The sequence below is a fragment of the Nipponia nippon genome, unplaced genomic scaffold (assembly GCF_047370975.1).
Source record: "Nipponia nippon isolate SJK-2023a ecotype South Korea unplaced genomic scaffold, ASM4737097v1 scaffold_5, whole genome shotgun sequence".
Lineage (NCBI taxonomy): Eukaryota > Metazoa > Chordata > Aves > Pelecaniformes > Threskiornithidae > Nipponia > Nipponia nippon.
In genome coordinates this window covers 46,175,263-46,191,039 of record NW_028262369.1, presented here as the reverse complement: position 1 = coordinate 46,191,039, position 15,777 = coordinate 46,175,263, and the positions used below count along the sequence as shown (strand labels likewise).

Sequence of the window (15,777 nt, the reverse complement as noted above, 5' to 3'; positions counted from 1 at the left end):
CAAGAGGCTTTTCAGTCTTGGAGGAGTCTCCTTCTCAGGTAGCTTTGTGGCTGTTGCAAACTGATGTGATACAAATTGATATACCAGGATGGAGCAGCTGCAGTGGCAGCCAGAATCAGGCTCAGGACCATATCTGTATCTATTGATGCAGTGTATTTAATGATCTTGATAGGTATTTTCTCTCAAGAAAGTTTGTACGCCATTTGAAACTGCTAACAATTTCTGTTAATAAAAACATAACTGTGAACAGATAAAACAGAAGTAGAAGCAGAAGAATTGACTGCAATTACTTCCTTACCTAAAAATTAAAGCTGTGAAAGACCAAGATAGAAAAGCTGAGGGTCAAACAGAACAGAAATAACTTCTGATATTTTTAAAAGTTTTATCAGCCATTATATTTTTAAAACCAGCTTACTGGACTTGTCTTCGCCCAAAGGATTCTAGTCTTAGGTCTTGCTTAAAGTCTTCCTTACAATTATTTGTTCTAAACAACTTGGGAAATAAACAGTATTTAGAAGCCAAACCTTCCTAAAAATATACCCGCATATAACTTTTTTCAGCTTATTCATTTTCCTGAGGTGAACAGTGCTGATAAAAAAAGAACAGGTATAGTTCCATCCCTGCAAAGTTACATTTCCAAAACGATTGTGGGCTTAGTGCTCTCTTGGCACAGAAAAAAGGAGCCTGTTGGAGAGCCCTTGATGCCTCTTTGTTTATACACTGGCCTGCCTTGGGGCAAGAGCATCCATCAGGTTGCTCTGATGTTTGCTGCTGTCATATCCCTGAGGCGAAGGGATGCTGCTGGTGAAGGTGTGGTGGCTACACCCACCCAGGGGCAGGATTCCTCTTCTGGCAGGCAACGTTTACCCTAGTTCACCTTCTGTCTTCTTGACATCACTACAGAGATCATCACCACAACTATGCTACAACACAGCAAGCCTGTGGAAAGATGTGGGCAAATTGTTAGAACCTAGCCCCAAACTCATGTGTTACACATCTTTTGGGGCTCTGCAAAACACATTCCACAGGCTGTTTCCTTCCCACACTGGCTTACCAATGGAGCTATGAATCAGTTAAAAGAAAACTGTACCTTCTTTTCTTAATTATCCTGTACCTATTTCTCTGTTGGAAATTTCTGTTTTGCTGACACTGGTAGATTTTATTTTATTGGGGCAAAATTAAATCAGATCAAATATACTAGTTATCTTTCCATTGCCAGTCATTACTTTATATACCAAAGAATTTCTCCAACCCATAGGTGCTTAAGTCTTATAGATGTAATAATAACTTGTATGTAGTCGTATATATCTTTTTTATAATTACCCGCATTTTTTTTTAATACTGTCTCCAAAACACAAAACATGAAGATGTCAGACTACACAGAACCAATTATTTTTTTCTAGGGACTCTCTATAAACAGAGAGGGTTTGAGGCTTTTTCTAAAATTGCAGTCATATGAGACCATGCCAGTGAAGTAGTCTTCCCCATTCCCTTAATGTGAAGATAGTGGTACAGATTTGCAAATTCATTTATGCCCTGTGCCCATGGTTATGAGTATTGTCTGAAAGCCCTCAATACAAGTTGGTTTTATATAGTGTTTTTTGAACATAATTTGTTTCCACAAATTATACCAAATGAACTACTTACATAAGATTAATCTGGGGGACATCCAGAGATGGTCAGCTCTGTATGAGGAGGGACCATGAATCATTACGTACAATAGTTGACAGGAAGCATGTCCCAAATCCAGAACATTGATAACTAATTGCTGCCATATTATTGCTTAACAGGAATTGCCAGTGTGTAATTCTGGGCAGCGAGTTGCTTAAGAAACAGAGGAAGAGAAATTATGAGAAATACAGGTATATTTAGGCATTGGTTTTGGAAGTGATTCTGTCTAGGGTTAAGTGCAAGTTCAGAATCTTATCTTAATCGAACATTCAACAACTCTTTTTTTTTCATTTTTTTAAACAAGCTTTACAATGGATTATTGATCACTAATGCAGAATTATCTTCTTTTCCATTTGGCAAAAATACAGTAAAAATATTTTAATTTCAAAAGTATTTTTCTCCATTTTAATGACTTCATGCTATGACCTTTCAGCAGAGCTGAAAAAATTATTATTTACTTCATAATAATTCCCCCAAGTGTTCATAAATTAAGAATGGAATTTAATTTGGGATTGCTGTTAATGTAAGCAAAACATCTGAGCTTTACTTGCACCCCTTTTCTACCCCTCTGAGATGTTGGCACTATGCAAGTTTTCCCCATGGACAAGATCTTTTAATTTCCTGCAACTATTCCCATTACTCACGGAACTTCTAATTACTGCTTAATTACTGTGTTAGGAATAAAGCTCTACTTATAAAGACATTTGTGGTTTTGCTCATACTGCTTATCACTCATGCACACACAGATGATGCAAGTAGCTTTCCAGCAAAGTATTGTTAGGATGCACATTTGATGAGTTCATAGCAGATTCGGTACTTCAGCCGATCCTCATTAGCCTGTTGTGGAGCACGGTGCGTGTCAGAGCTGCATCAGCAACGTCTGAGCACAAGCACCAGGAGCCCTACAGCTTTCCCTCTGTCCTAGCTGTCATATGTTGCATCTATATCTTATAAAAAATGAAATATCTTTCAGATGTTTGCCATCATGAGTTTAAAGCAACAGCTTCTTGACCCAATTATAAGGGTGATGGTTTGGTTTTTTTTTTTCCTTTTCATTTATATATTTTATTATAGATAACATCTCCATCTCTGGAATCAAACAAAATCCTAAATGTAAAGTAGCAACCCTATAATTTTTAAACAAGGACATAACTTCTGATAGATGGATCCATTTGCATAAAAGTGACATTAAAAACATCCCAACCACACCTGTATTTGAGCCTTTCAATTCAAATTCTTACAAGGCATCCTTAAGGTGCTACACCTACCATTCCAATAACAGAGCAAGACTACCACGTTACAGACTACCTCTGTGCTGTGTGCTTTGTAAAATGGGAGCTGTCAACACTGAGAACCTCTGGATGTTAAACATTTCCCCGCATCCTAAAACACTGAATGAATAAGGAATAGAAAGGGAATTCTGGAGCAGGAACACTGATCAAACTCTATGAGCGGGTGTTTTTTGTGACTAATGACCTATTAGGAAAGAGTCTGATGGGAAAGAAGGAAGGTTGGGCAAAAGGGCATTTATCACTCATGCTCAACTAGCTGCACAGACCTCGCACATGGTCTTGAAACACTGATATGTTGTGCAGCATCAGTGATAATGTACTGGAGAAACCAATGCTGGAATGTTAAAGCCTGTCATACAAGCAGAGGATGTTTTCATATATACATAACCTTTCAAAGGTACCTCCACCCAAAGTCTACAACTATATCTAGCTATCCACAAATGGTCTTTTTTCCCCCCCGCCGCGTTACTTTTGATGAACCTAGAACACACAGGGAGTCCTGTCCCAGTGCAACTCTCTACACCTTTTCCTCTTTGCAGGAGGAGACTCAGGAAAAAAATAGCACTGTTTAGAGAATGCTCAAAATCTTGATGGCCAGATTGAGTACTTCCTTACTGAAAAGCTATATGGAAAGGCAAATATTTTGCTGTTAGGTGTTGACAGGAAAATGACATGTAAGACACGGGAGAGTAATCAATCCACTATTCAGTACTGGCTATATCCAGCTTTGAGTGCTGTTGTGAGCAAGAAAGAGGCAATTAGGAAAATGCTGAAAAGGGACAGCAGAAATAGGAAGACATTTAGAAAGATGTGCACTATGAGAAAGGGTCACAGCAAGAGAAGCCTGAGGGAGCACATGATTACAGTCTTACCTACACAAAAGAGAATGGCAATCAAGGAAGACGATGAGATTGGTTGCTCCCTGTGACCTTTGGAAGGGCAGGCTCTGCAAAATAACAGATTCCACATGCAGCAGGGAAGATTTGAGTGAACTTTCCCAATTGAAGGATAATTAAATCTCTATATCAGAACTTTTTAATGAATGGGTTAGATAAATATCTGCCAGAGATTGTCTAAACTGCTGTTTCACAGCTGGTGTTACACAGATGAAGGGCAGTCAGCCCCACCTTGGGGGTGATTTGTGAGGATCTCAGGTGATGGAGCCCCAGAGAAGCACAGGTCCTTACTTGTCCCAAGGGCTGTGGTGGCACTAAGGCTCCAGGGCAGCTCAAGCACAGCTGCTGGACTGGGCAAGCAGATGGCTCCCTGCCCTCCTGCACCACAACTGGGGATTATCTGCTATTCAAAACAAAGGCAGCCCTGTACCCAATGCCGTTTGTTGCAATAACGACAAAATTGTTGCCTAAATTTCAGTTAGAAAATAGTTTACTCTCATTCTTTGAGGCAGCAAGTACCCACTCTTAATTTTTTGGTACCCTAGGCTTTAAATAAGCACTTCAGCTATTGAAGGCACTCATTACGATGGGGATAGATAGTCCCCCCCATGCTAGAAACCATGTAGTTTGATTTCCAAATTTTGGAGTCAAATCGCTTATTTTTTTTTATTGCAATTTGAGTATACTTAATATATTGGCAGTACGATGCAAGGAAATATCATTAATAAATGGATTAATCGTATAATCTTCATAGTCAAAAAACTTGAAAGGAATGGAAAGCATGGATTGCCTGCTGAACCTAAATTTTACATCCAGCTTCTCACTCCATATAAAAAGGCGATGCAAGACTGGAACTCTACTGCACCAAAGCAAATAAAGAGAGTTTCCCAGGAATTTCCTGATAAGTGTTTTTTCTGGACATGCTACAACAACTAATGATTAACAGTGTTCTAGGAGACTTCATCTAAGGCAAGTTTACCATTTTATTTTTATGACAATAAAAATCACTTATTTATAAAACACTAAGATAAAAAAAAAAGTATATATATATATCCTGCCAAATACCAAGCAATAAAAGGATATACGTTAGTCCATTTTCCTTAACTCCTGATACGCAGTGCATTCCCTCTAATAAATAAGAGAAACAGAAGTCTAAGTGCCTTTGATCCTGCCTACAGGGGTTTGCAGCCAAAGACCTCTCAAGGATACTTCTACTTTTTGTGTCTTTATAATTCACATCTCAGCATTAATAAAATCATTTAGACAATGCCTCAGTCTCTAGGCAACCTTGATTATTCCCTTTGCTCTTTGTGGTGGCCCAAAAAGGAAAAAAGGTCCTGGTATCTACATTTTCTAAGGGAAGCCTTTAAACCTAATTGACTCATCTAGAGTCACAGGCAGCAGGCAGCAAGTAGACAGATGATGCATATTATTTTCTAGATTGATATTACAGATTAATTTGTTGGTTTTAGAGACTGACATATTTCATCAGTTTTCACTGCACTTTTCTGTTTTCTCAGCCATTCACAGTGTCCCAATGTATGAAAGCCCTCTCGCACCAGCAAATAGCAAGAAACCCCCTAACCCAGATAAACCTTTTTCCAATGAGATACTTGTGTTTACTTTATATTGATTATATTTCATTCACCCATAAAATGGGTCAACAGAAAATTGCTTCCGTCTTTTGACAAATACTCCAATTGACAATGCTTCTCCACGGGCAGCCTGACACGCGGTGACACACACACCACGCAGCTGCCACTGGAGCTCTAAAGGACTCCTCCAGGCTGAGCAAAACACGCTCCTCTCCAGGCATCAACAAACCAAGGCTGCAGTTGCTGCTGCAACTTCGGGGTTAGGGCAGCTTCTGCTTGCCTGAAATCTTATCAGCGGGGACAGAAATCAAAATATTTCTAGGGCTAAATATTTCTGTGGGTAGAAAAGGGGCATGGGCTGCTAACCCGCTGCACACAGTGTCCCTGCTCCAGCAACTAAGGATCAGGACACCTGCCTGGTGCATCCTTCTGTGCTGGGAAGTGCTGTGCTTGAATAGTTGTGGCCTGGGTGGATGCCTGGGGGACAAACTCCTTGCTTCTTTTTACTGCTCTTGCTTGCCTGCCCAAGGCTGAGCATACTGGAATTCTGCTCTCTTAACCTTTCCTTGAATAATGAGACAGACAAAGCATTTTTAATTGCATTAATCAGAGTCTGCAGACAGGATGCATTCCTTCAAAGTGCCCTCTATCACAATGATGGAGATCAAAATTGTGGATAAACAAACTAACCTGCACAGCCCAACCTAAGGACTCAGCCATGGACACAATGGCCTGACATTTCCTTTGCTGACAGTTTCTGAGAGGTACCACTATGTTCCTGTACTGTGGGACTACCAAAGGCTGACTGCCCTCTGAAGTAGTTAAGCTCAGGGCTGCTCTAATTCACATTCAGACTGCCAGGGGAGCTATAGGAGTAGATGAAAGGCAGCATACATTGGTCACACTCTTCCCTTGACAGTCCATGTTCTTCCTTGTTGGGGTTTCTAAGAGGGATGGTACAGAGCACTTCATTAGCTCTTTGTTCGACAAGAAGGGCCCTAACTCTGAATTTGACTATGACACATTTCTTCCTTTCTTTGAATGTGAGCTAGAGGACTTTGAAAACAACGTAATTTGACAGGAAGCCAAAGCAAGGACTTAAAAAGATAGACGGTCATCAGTCTGCAAGGATCCAAGCAACTGCAATTTAAGTAACCTGCGCTGACAGATTACTCACAGCAGGGAATCCAAAACTCTCACTGTAATAATGTAGCCTTGAAAAAACATCTGTATACAGCAGTAGCTTCAGATGTGTTTTGCTAAGCTTTGTGGCAATTTGTAGGTAAGTACTTAAAAAGCAGCTGTGGTACTGCTCCTGCTATGGCTAACCATCCGTGAATCTGAAGATAGTCAAGTGTCCACACAGCTGAAAGAGGCGATCAGGCTCTGTTATCAGCAAAAAGTCTGCAGTATAACTCACCAACCTCCTGACAGCTGAAAAGAAGCCCCTGAGAGTATGTCTGAACTAATATGCATCGCCTTGCTGCTGCTTAGACATCAGCCACCTCTGGTGTAGAAACGGTGTAGTTGTGTCAGCACCGTGCTGAATCCAAGCTTGTGCTGAGAGGCAGAGCATGTTAGATCAGGCACTGTGCCATGCTAATACAGCTAAATGGCACCTGGATCAGAGCTGGCTCAAGGCATGCAAAAAGGAGTTCTGTCTGCACCCATCTACCTATACCTGGTTATTTATACAGGCATCTTTCCGGAGTCTCTCTCAAATGCAAGCAGGCACTGCTAAATATACCACAGCAATCTGCTGTTGATCCCATTTTGGTGGGGTGGAAGAGTAAACTGGAGCTGAGAATTATATACAGAGTTCTGGAAATGTTAATTATGGGCCACACGAGATGCAATTCAATTGCAATGGCCAAGACCCGGCCACATGCTGTATAGTTCATCTTTGAGTCTGCTGACTCCAAGAGCTGCAAGAAGGGCAAAAACACTGCTGAGGGCTGACACAGTGTAAAGAAACTCTAACTGTACTTGCTCTTCTCCAGCAGCCCCTTACCTTCCTTTGATAGCCTCGTGGATAAGGTACAGAGAGAGAAGGCACCAATCTTGTAAGATAAGCAAACAGAGGCTTCATAACAAAAGAAATACACAATGACAGTAAGAGAAGAAGCCAGAGAATGACACTGGTATATCAAAGATTACATCAGAGCTGTTGAATGGGGTGAAAATGTGTAAGGCCCCTGTAGGCTCCTCCTGTTCAATCTAAAAAGCAGAAGTTAAAAGAATGTTGAAAGTAAAGCTCCACTTTGATTCCTATCTTAAAATGTAGCAAAATATGAAAAATGTGTTTGTGGGAGTGATAATCCGAGCCTCTTTGATCACTATCTGTGTATGTATTTGGAGCAGCATATATCATGACAGCAGAAAGCAAATAAGTGCCTCTACAATGCAGCTGCACAAAGAAAGTATCTGGCCAACATTTTGTAGGAACCACCAATTCAGACTTTCTAGCTAAACCCATCCCTTCTCTCACGTTAAACACAGCTGACATTTCGTAATTCTTTATTCACTACTAATGATACTGAACATTTTGCAAGCCTCAGTCCATGTAAAAACACCCTTTGCTTGATATAACAAGAACTATCTGTTCTGTTCTCTCTTGAGTATGTCTTAAATGTCTGATCCAATTTAGTCTAACATCTACCCATTTTGGAGCTAATGGAAAAGTGTAAGAAGAGTAAAGCGACTAAAAACAATTGCTATTTTCACATTCAAAAGGCTGTTTCCAAAGAACATTGAATTTCCTGAAGAACAAGTAGACAATTCAGAACTTCCACCACTGTCCGTGGTAGTGAAGTGACAAGACTGAGAGGTGTGTGGAGCAAAACTTTCATGGGATTAAACAGGAGAAGGAAGGATTGGCACTGAACACCTTTGAAGAATCTGGATAAAAATTTTTCCAGCAAACAGACTGACCTAATGATCTGATAAGTGATGGAAAGAAGTAAGAAAAGAAGAAGATTCAGTTCTGTGCACACAGCAGAACAAAACCAGATCTACTTCTACTACATCACTTCTACTATAGCCTAAAAGACATAAACACTCCTTCAGATACTGCGTTTTGTTTGAGGAAGTGCCCATAGATCAAATGAGCATAGATTCATGGGCACTTTCTGTTCGCACAGATCTCTGTAAGCATTCTCACCGCCCAGTGATATTCCACAAGTAGCATTCAGCAGAGTTGATTTCAGCTTTATTCATTCTGGTTTAACTTTGTAAGTCCACTCATTGCAGTGAAGATGCTGCTGTGCTATGTCCAGTCAGGACCAGTGTGGCTTTGCTTTACCTAAGAAGTCTGTGATATTGTAATCAAGAGTGGTTTCTTTTCAAGTATATGGAGAATGATGCCTTTTGAGATACTGGAGATGCATCAGAAATAAGACTACATTCTTTAATCTTAATTAAAGAATTTGACTGGCTGGCAATAATGACCTCTGGTCATTATATCCCAGCTCTTAAATTAAACTTTGAGGGAACTGCATTCTTCATTACTGCTAAAAGCAAATGGAGACTGTTATTACACTTCACAGGGATTTTTGTGTAACATAAGCAGCAATCAGAAATGTGTTTGCATCCTGAATTGCATAATTTCTTTTTTGGGCTAGCATAGAAATATGTTGTTCTAGAGGAAACCCAGACAACAACTTGCCAATGCTATTTAAATGTCAGTTTCAGACATGCTGTGTCAACTTTTCTACAGACAGGGGAACCCCTTCCTTACTTTTATTAACATAACTGCAAACATCCAGAGAGCCGAGAGACTGATTTGCCTGTCTTCGTTTAACCCTGCACATCTTTCATACCATGGTTCTGAATCAGCCTGAATAATTCTGGGTCTTCATGGGTGACTGCTTCTTTTCTGCAATCACTGATGAGCACCAGCACTTCCATTAACCACAGGCATGTGGTTATGCATGTTACAGTAAACTTGGCTTCCCAAAAATAAGGAATTTTTATGAAATCATTATGGAAACTTCTGAGAAGTAGACATATCATAGGTAATAGGTGCTGAGCTTTCTGCTCTAGTGATGCAGTTTTGAGCAAGAGGGTTGGACTAGATGATCTCCAGAAGTCCCTTCCAACCCCACCTATTCCACGTGAACCATTATGTGAACCATTTTCAGTTTAGCTGAGCCCATTACTACACAGTGCTGGTAAAGCAGTCATTTCAGGGAGTATATCAGAAGTGCTGTCCAACCAATTCTGGAACATTTATTACCATTCAGTAATAAAAAGATCATTAGAGTTTGTGGGAAGCTAGTTAGTGACGGGAAAAATTGGAAAGTGGAAAGTATGAGGAAAAAGACTGCAAAGTATATTTCAGACTCCGTTTGAAAAAAAAAAAAAAAAAGGACAGAAAAATCAGTTACTAGCTTCATTTAAAAAAAAAAAATAATCTAAAATCTCCACTGTGTTACCACTCTAGTGCAGACTTGGTGACTACCTCTTCAGGACTCCCTGCAGAGCAGTAGGAATGTGAACATGGTCTTGAATAAGACCCCATGCTCAGAAACATATCCTGACATCAAAGCTGAAAACAGTCTCGACATAGGGCAAACTCCTATGTGCAGAACAGAGCTTGAATGTTATAATGAATGTTCAGCTGCCACAGGAACATCTGCAAAACTTGTCACTTGCCTTAAAAAAATTCTAGTGTTTTTAAAATCTTGACCTAGATGAGAGGTCAAGTGATTCAGCCTTTCATACCACAGTCATGCCCTATTCCAGCTATTACATGCCTCATTTCTTTTAGTCTTCTCTAATTAGTTCTGCTTCTCAAGTGAAGTCTTGGAATCTAACATTTTTCTGTGCTAATAGTGAAGGCTTTGCTTTCATGTTCAAGGTCAGTCCAGCATTTCACCTTGTAAAACTCATTTGTCCTCCTAGCACTTACACCTATATATTGAGTTTAAGTTTAAACATCAGCTTAGACTCTCAAAGACTTTTACTGACTTTAAAGTTATTGTTAAAGGTGTGATCATGCCCAAAGCCAGCAGAGTCATGCAAGCATGGAGGAACAGACTTCTTTTGGACTTCTTTCTCTTCCTTACAAACGTGCAGAGAAATTTTTTTCCATAAAAATACTTTCAGCTTTTTCCTCATAAGGTGCGTTGCATGTTTTACAAAACATAAGCAGATTGAACCTCATAGCCTGCAAGTAGGCAGCATCTCAATTTTACAGGTGAGAATGCTGAGCTGGAGAAGAGTGAGGTGAATACCTTGCTTGCAGTGAGAGAGCTGTGAATACAATCCAAATGATCTCCCTGGTCAAACCACTAAATTCAGATCTTGTGTTGCTCACTTCATATGTTATACACACATATAAATATGTATATATTGGGGGGAGGGGACACACACACTTTTCCAGATTTTTGTTGAGCCCGAGAGATCCATAATATGGCAAGTATTTTTTTTTTTTTTTAAGATAAAACAATTAAGTGTTTATTCATTCTTACAAATGTAGGCAGTCCTTGTATCTGTGATTTCCATTGCTAACTGTAAGGATTTCCATTTTATATCACTCCTTTTATTTGATAACTCTTAGCCTTCTTTTGTGAAGGGATCAATATACTCTTTGTAGTCACTAACTTGCCAACCTATAGACTTTCCTTTGCGAAGATTGGTGAGATTCAGTGATTACTAGAGGCACATGATGGCTGAGGTGTGAACAGTAATGGGAGGAGGCATCTGAGCCCCAGGCAAGAAGCACACTCTTCTCCAGCTGATGCTCAATTCAAAATGGCAGACTATTTTCAGGTTAACAAAATTTAACTGGGCATGGGGGAAAAGTCAGCACTCAGCAACGTATAACTTAGACTACAATCAGTTTAAACAGCTTAGAGCATTGCTGCTGCAGCTATGGATAAAATTTGCAGCTCATCTAGAAAAGTCACCAAGGTTTGATGCTTTTAGATTTAATGCTGTCATGAATTGCAAATAGACATAATACAGGAATAGGATAATGGTAGAATAGCAAGCATTTCTGTGGTTATTTTCAGTTATTTCATAGGCAACAATTAAGAAAATCTGTTAACTATACTTTCTTAAAATAAAATAAATTATAATAAATATGTAAATGCAATATACAGAAAATCCTTAGCCTTTTCATTTTTCAACAGTTAACACCTAATTCTTATATCTGAAAATACTACCCCTGAAGTATTTTGAGGAGTTTATGGTACATTATTCCCTGGAAACTATTTAGGAATTTATTTTTCTTAAAACTCTTCAGTGGGATTTATAAAGTCATTTAGAAGTCACTAACAGCGGCGTTTTTATTTTTCCAGAATTGCGATAATATTGACTACTGTCCATCTAAACCCTCTTATAGCTGATTATCCTGATGTTCAGAAACAGGGCAGAAATAGTAAGAAAGCCCTTCATTCTCCCCATCTCTAAGGCTGAGGAGGAAAGCACAGCACACATGCACAAAGAGCAAATTCACAGACTCACAGCAAGACCAGTGCTTAATTTTAAATCCTGAAAACTGCTCTAAAGGTGAGCAGCACCTCACTCTGCATGACCCTTCAGTAGAGCAGTAGTACTGCCATACAGAGCGTTGGTGCCAGAATTTAGCCCCATATGAGCCCCATCTGTCCCTTATTTACCCTTGTGAGAATGTGTCTCCTTTCTAAGGATATTTCAGAAAAAAATACACTGAGAAGCTGAATTAAGTATGCACCTTAATTCTGCACCGACATGGAAGCAGGATACTCAGCACCTTGCAGTGCTGAACTCTGAATGAGATTAGATCGTGCTCTAGACTGTTGCCACAATCATGGTGTGCCACAAGCAGAGGTTGTAGCTCATGACACCCAAGAAAGTGTCCTGGAATTACGTCAAGTGGGAAAACCCCTCACCTTCCTGTAGGTGGGCAACGGAATATCTTTCCATGCTGGCGTATACTGTTTAGAAAGAGAAAAAGATATTTTTGAATCCCTGTTCTTTGACTTTCTCAAAAGTGTGCTTGTTACAAATTAATATGCCAGAAGCTTAAATCAGAATGGTGTCCTGTTGATAGGGTATTAGGGACTGGAACATGGTCTAGAAGACGGGACAAGAGTTAGGGAGGAAAGGCATCCTTGCAAATTGCTTTTTTAAGTCCTTCTTTAACTCCAAGTTGTCACCCAGATATGTTCATAGTGCAGTAATTTAAATATCTCCACTTTATTCTCTTTCTCTTGCTCAGTGCATGATGACAATGGTTTTATCGTTGAAATATTTTCTCTACGGAGCACTCTGAGTACTGACAGCTCTTTTCTCTTTCCCTCCTTCATACTGTCACCCTTCTATATTTGCCTTGACACTGTCTTCACATTGTCTTGACATTGTTCTGACAGTTATGAAAACTCAATCACTGCAGCAAACAGCCATGACAATGTGGAGAAGAAAAAGGAAAAGTGTTATGAAAATTGTTAAGGAACTGTGAAGAATTACAGACTACTGAAAACAAGATCTTGCTTTTTCAAAACCATATTCCTAGTGAGTTTTTAATAAAAACTGCTTTATAAAAACTTCAGCTAAGGCTGGCAAAAGCCGTCTGAACAAAATCGGTTGGCAGTTATGGATTCTGTAACTGAAATTCCAATGTTCCTAAGTGACAACCCTCTTAATACTGTGAGTTCAGGTCCTTCACGAGAGCTAATTCAGCTCACCTCCTGGGGAGCAGAGCACGCTGGATTACTGTGAAATGCTGACTCCAGGAACTCTGCAGCTACACTTTCTCCTAAGCATGCCATTCAAACTGGGATCCCTTTTGGGGGCAGCCAGGAAAGAAAGGTGGCAGAGGAGAAAGAATATCACAACAGGTTAGCTGGCACATTACTTCCTTTTGCTAATAATAAAATAGAGTTTTGTTTTGTTAGTTCACAACTTAGAAGGGAGTAGCCTAGAAAGAGGGCATCACGCCCCTAGCAATCAATCTAACAAGTGCCAAGTATTGTGGTAACAGGCAAAAAACCCAGCATGAGTGGGTAAGTTTAGTAACTGTTAGGTGTCCTCTGGTTAAATTAAACTTCCAAGCAACTTCTTAACTGTTTTGGGATAGTAGGGACAGACTGAAGTGCTTAAAGACCATGCGTGTACTTGACAAGTTAAGCTTTGTGATTCAAAAATTTGACAAAATTACTGCTGATTTGAGTAGGAATTCTGATCATCAGGAACTCTGTGGGGGGGTTGGGTAGTTTCTTTTGTTTAGGGTTGTTTGGTTTGGGTTGGGGTTTTTTTTCCCCCAGAAAAGAAAACCCTGCACATATACAGTTTTGATACTAATCCAAATTCTTGGTACTTACAATAATACCTAGGTAATAGACAAATTACTTTAAAAAACTACTTTGTATTATGTTTGCATGCATACAACCCATATCTTACCTGAAAAATGTAATGAAAGCTTATCCATCACAGAGCAGAACAGAGCTCATGAGCAGGGCAGGCTACATTGCTCTGTAGGTGATGTGTAGTGTTCCCTGCAGATCAGACAAGCACTAGTTCTCCAGAAGGAGCACAGCTGTCCCTCTCCTGCTCCATTACTGCAGCTTGCTTTCTTCTCCCTAAGTTAATCAGGGAAGGAAAACAGTCTGAAGCTTGTTCCTTTTGCTGCAGAGCCCCAGGCCTTTCTCAGAGACCCTAGGGACAGCAGGGCTGGTGGCTGGGCACTGAACCTCTCCTCACAGAGCACAGGCTCTTCACCAACATCTCCCAAACTGCAGGGCTAGCCTGACAAATGATATGGCATAGAGCTATAAGAAACCTTAGCCATCCCCCTTCCACTCCCATTAGCTCCCTAAGAAGCTGAGGAGGGGCAAGGGGCTGGAGGTGCTAATTTGTAATCTGCTGACAGACCTGCACTGGGCGGCTGGCTCTGCATATCCACCCTGACAGGAATCTGACCCATATTGCTGGGGAACTAAACATTCTGCTTTCTCAGGTGTAATCCATGAATGCAATACATGGAAAATACAGGCATTTCTGCATGTATCTCTAGCATGTATATTTAAGATTGCAGGGTGAAGAAAATGTTAGTAAAAGCTTCTTGCAACATCAGAACTTACAGAAATAAACCTCTCAGTCAACGAATGTAATTTGTTGATGACAAGAATGAATCAACATATCTAATAATAAACACATGATGCTAAGAATAAACTGAGCATGCACATATACAAATTGATGCTCATCTGGTTAATTTTGTGGCTAATTTCATATGTTCAATCATGATGACTAAAGCACAGGTAAGACAAAAACAGAACAGAGGCAAAATTATCAGAAAGAATATGCTTCCATTTATCCAGAGAAAATGAAGCTTTAACTGCATCTGCCTGAGATCACTTGATGAAGCATAGTTAAGAAAAATGGCACAAAGGAGAGGGCTCCACTTTGTAAGTGCAACCACTTTTGAACTATAGATTATAATCCATAATCTAAATGGTGATACTCCAACTGCCCTGGCAAACTGAATGAGAAGCATTTTGGCTCTTCCTTCCTACACTGTTATGCCTACAAGCTCCCTTGATTATTAATGGAATATTTGTTACAGTAGGCTACCACGGTCAAATCAATACCAAAGTGTCTTGAAAAGACACCACAGCTGAACCTCTAATTAAGTAAGATATTTTGTTCCTATTAAATGAGACACTGTTTGAGGAGTACAGTAACAGTGCCTTGTTCTGTTCAAGGCTATCTATAATTAATAATCCCAACGATCAAAGGAAATGTGATCCTAAGAGAAAATTGCTTTTGAGATCCCCAGGTATTAAGTACTGAGAATTACTCCTCAATGTGTTCTGCAGTCTCTCAGCACTGTATATTGTATGATGCCGTTTGGGATAAAACAAGCCCCATCATAGAGCTCTCTGCAAAAAAGTGTTTCCAGTGAGACAGTCACTAGATATTTATCACATGTTCAATATTGCCATCAAATCTTACTTAATTTTTTCCTGGCCAGACCTTTACTATAACACAGATCTCATTTATTTATATAGCATAATTTAATATAAAGCAGGGTCAGAATACTGCCCTATAACGTACTCTGTACTGGTGAGTCTGGACTGGTATCATTGTGAGGAAGGTCCCTTTCCCCCAAAATCGGGTATTCTTTCTGTGTTTTCATCATTGTATGGCACCAAAGTTTCGTCAGATAGAGAAAACTTCTCAATGTCAAGCTGTGGAGGCCTTAGTTCTCTCCGCCTGCTTGCTAATCTTATCTTCCACTCCCCAGCCACTGCACCACCAACATCCCAAGCTCTTCCTGTGTCTGAAGAGCAGAATTTTGTGACACAAAACTCCACTGTCACTGCAGGGATCGCTAAAGCT

At 39.9% G+C, this 15,777-nt stretch overlaps 1 protein-coding gene and 1 long non-coding RNA gene across 3 annotated transcripts in view; one reads left to right on the top strand and one right to left on the bottom strand.

The window, feature by feature from the left end:
- The window catches only part of CRB1 (crumbs cell polarity complex component 1), a 111,753-nt gene that overhangs the window by 1,788 nt on the left and 94,188 nt on the right, over nucleotides 1-15,777 (top strand). The window lies entirely within an intron of this gene.
- The window catches only part of LOC148052168 (uncharacterized), a 38,927-nt gene that overhangs the window by 15,799 nt on the left and 7,351 nt on the right, over nucleotides 1-15,777 (bottom strand). For both annotated transcript variants that reach the window (XR_015699138.1, XR_015699139.1), the window contains exon 2: nucleotides 13,840-14,018. This is a non-coding gene — a long non-coding RNA (uncharacterized LOC148052168). The remainder of the gene's footprint in view (nucleotides 1-13,839; nucleotides 14,019-15,777) is intronic.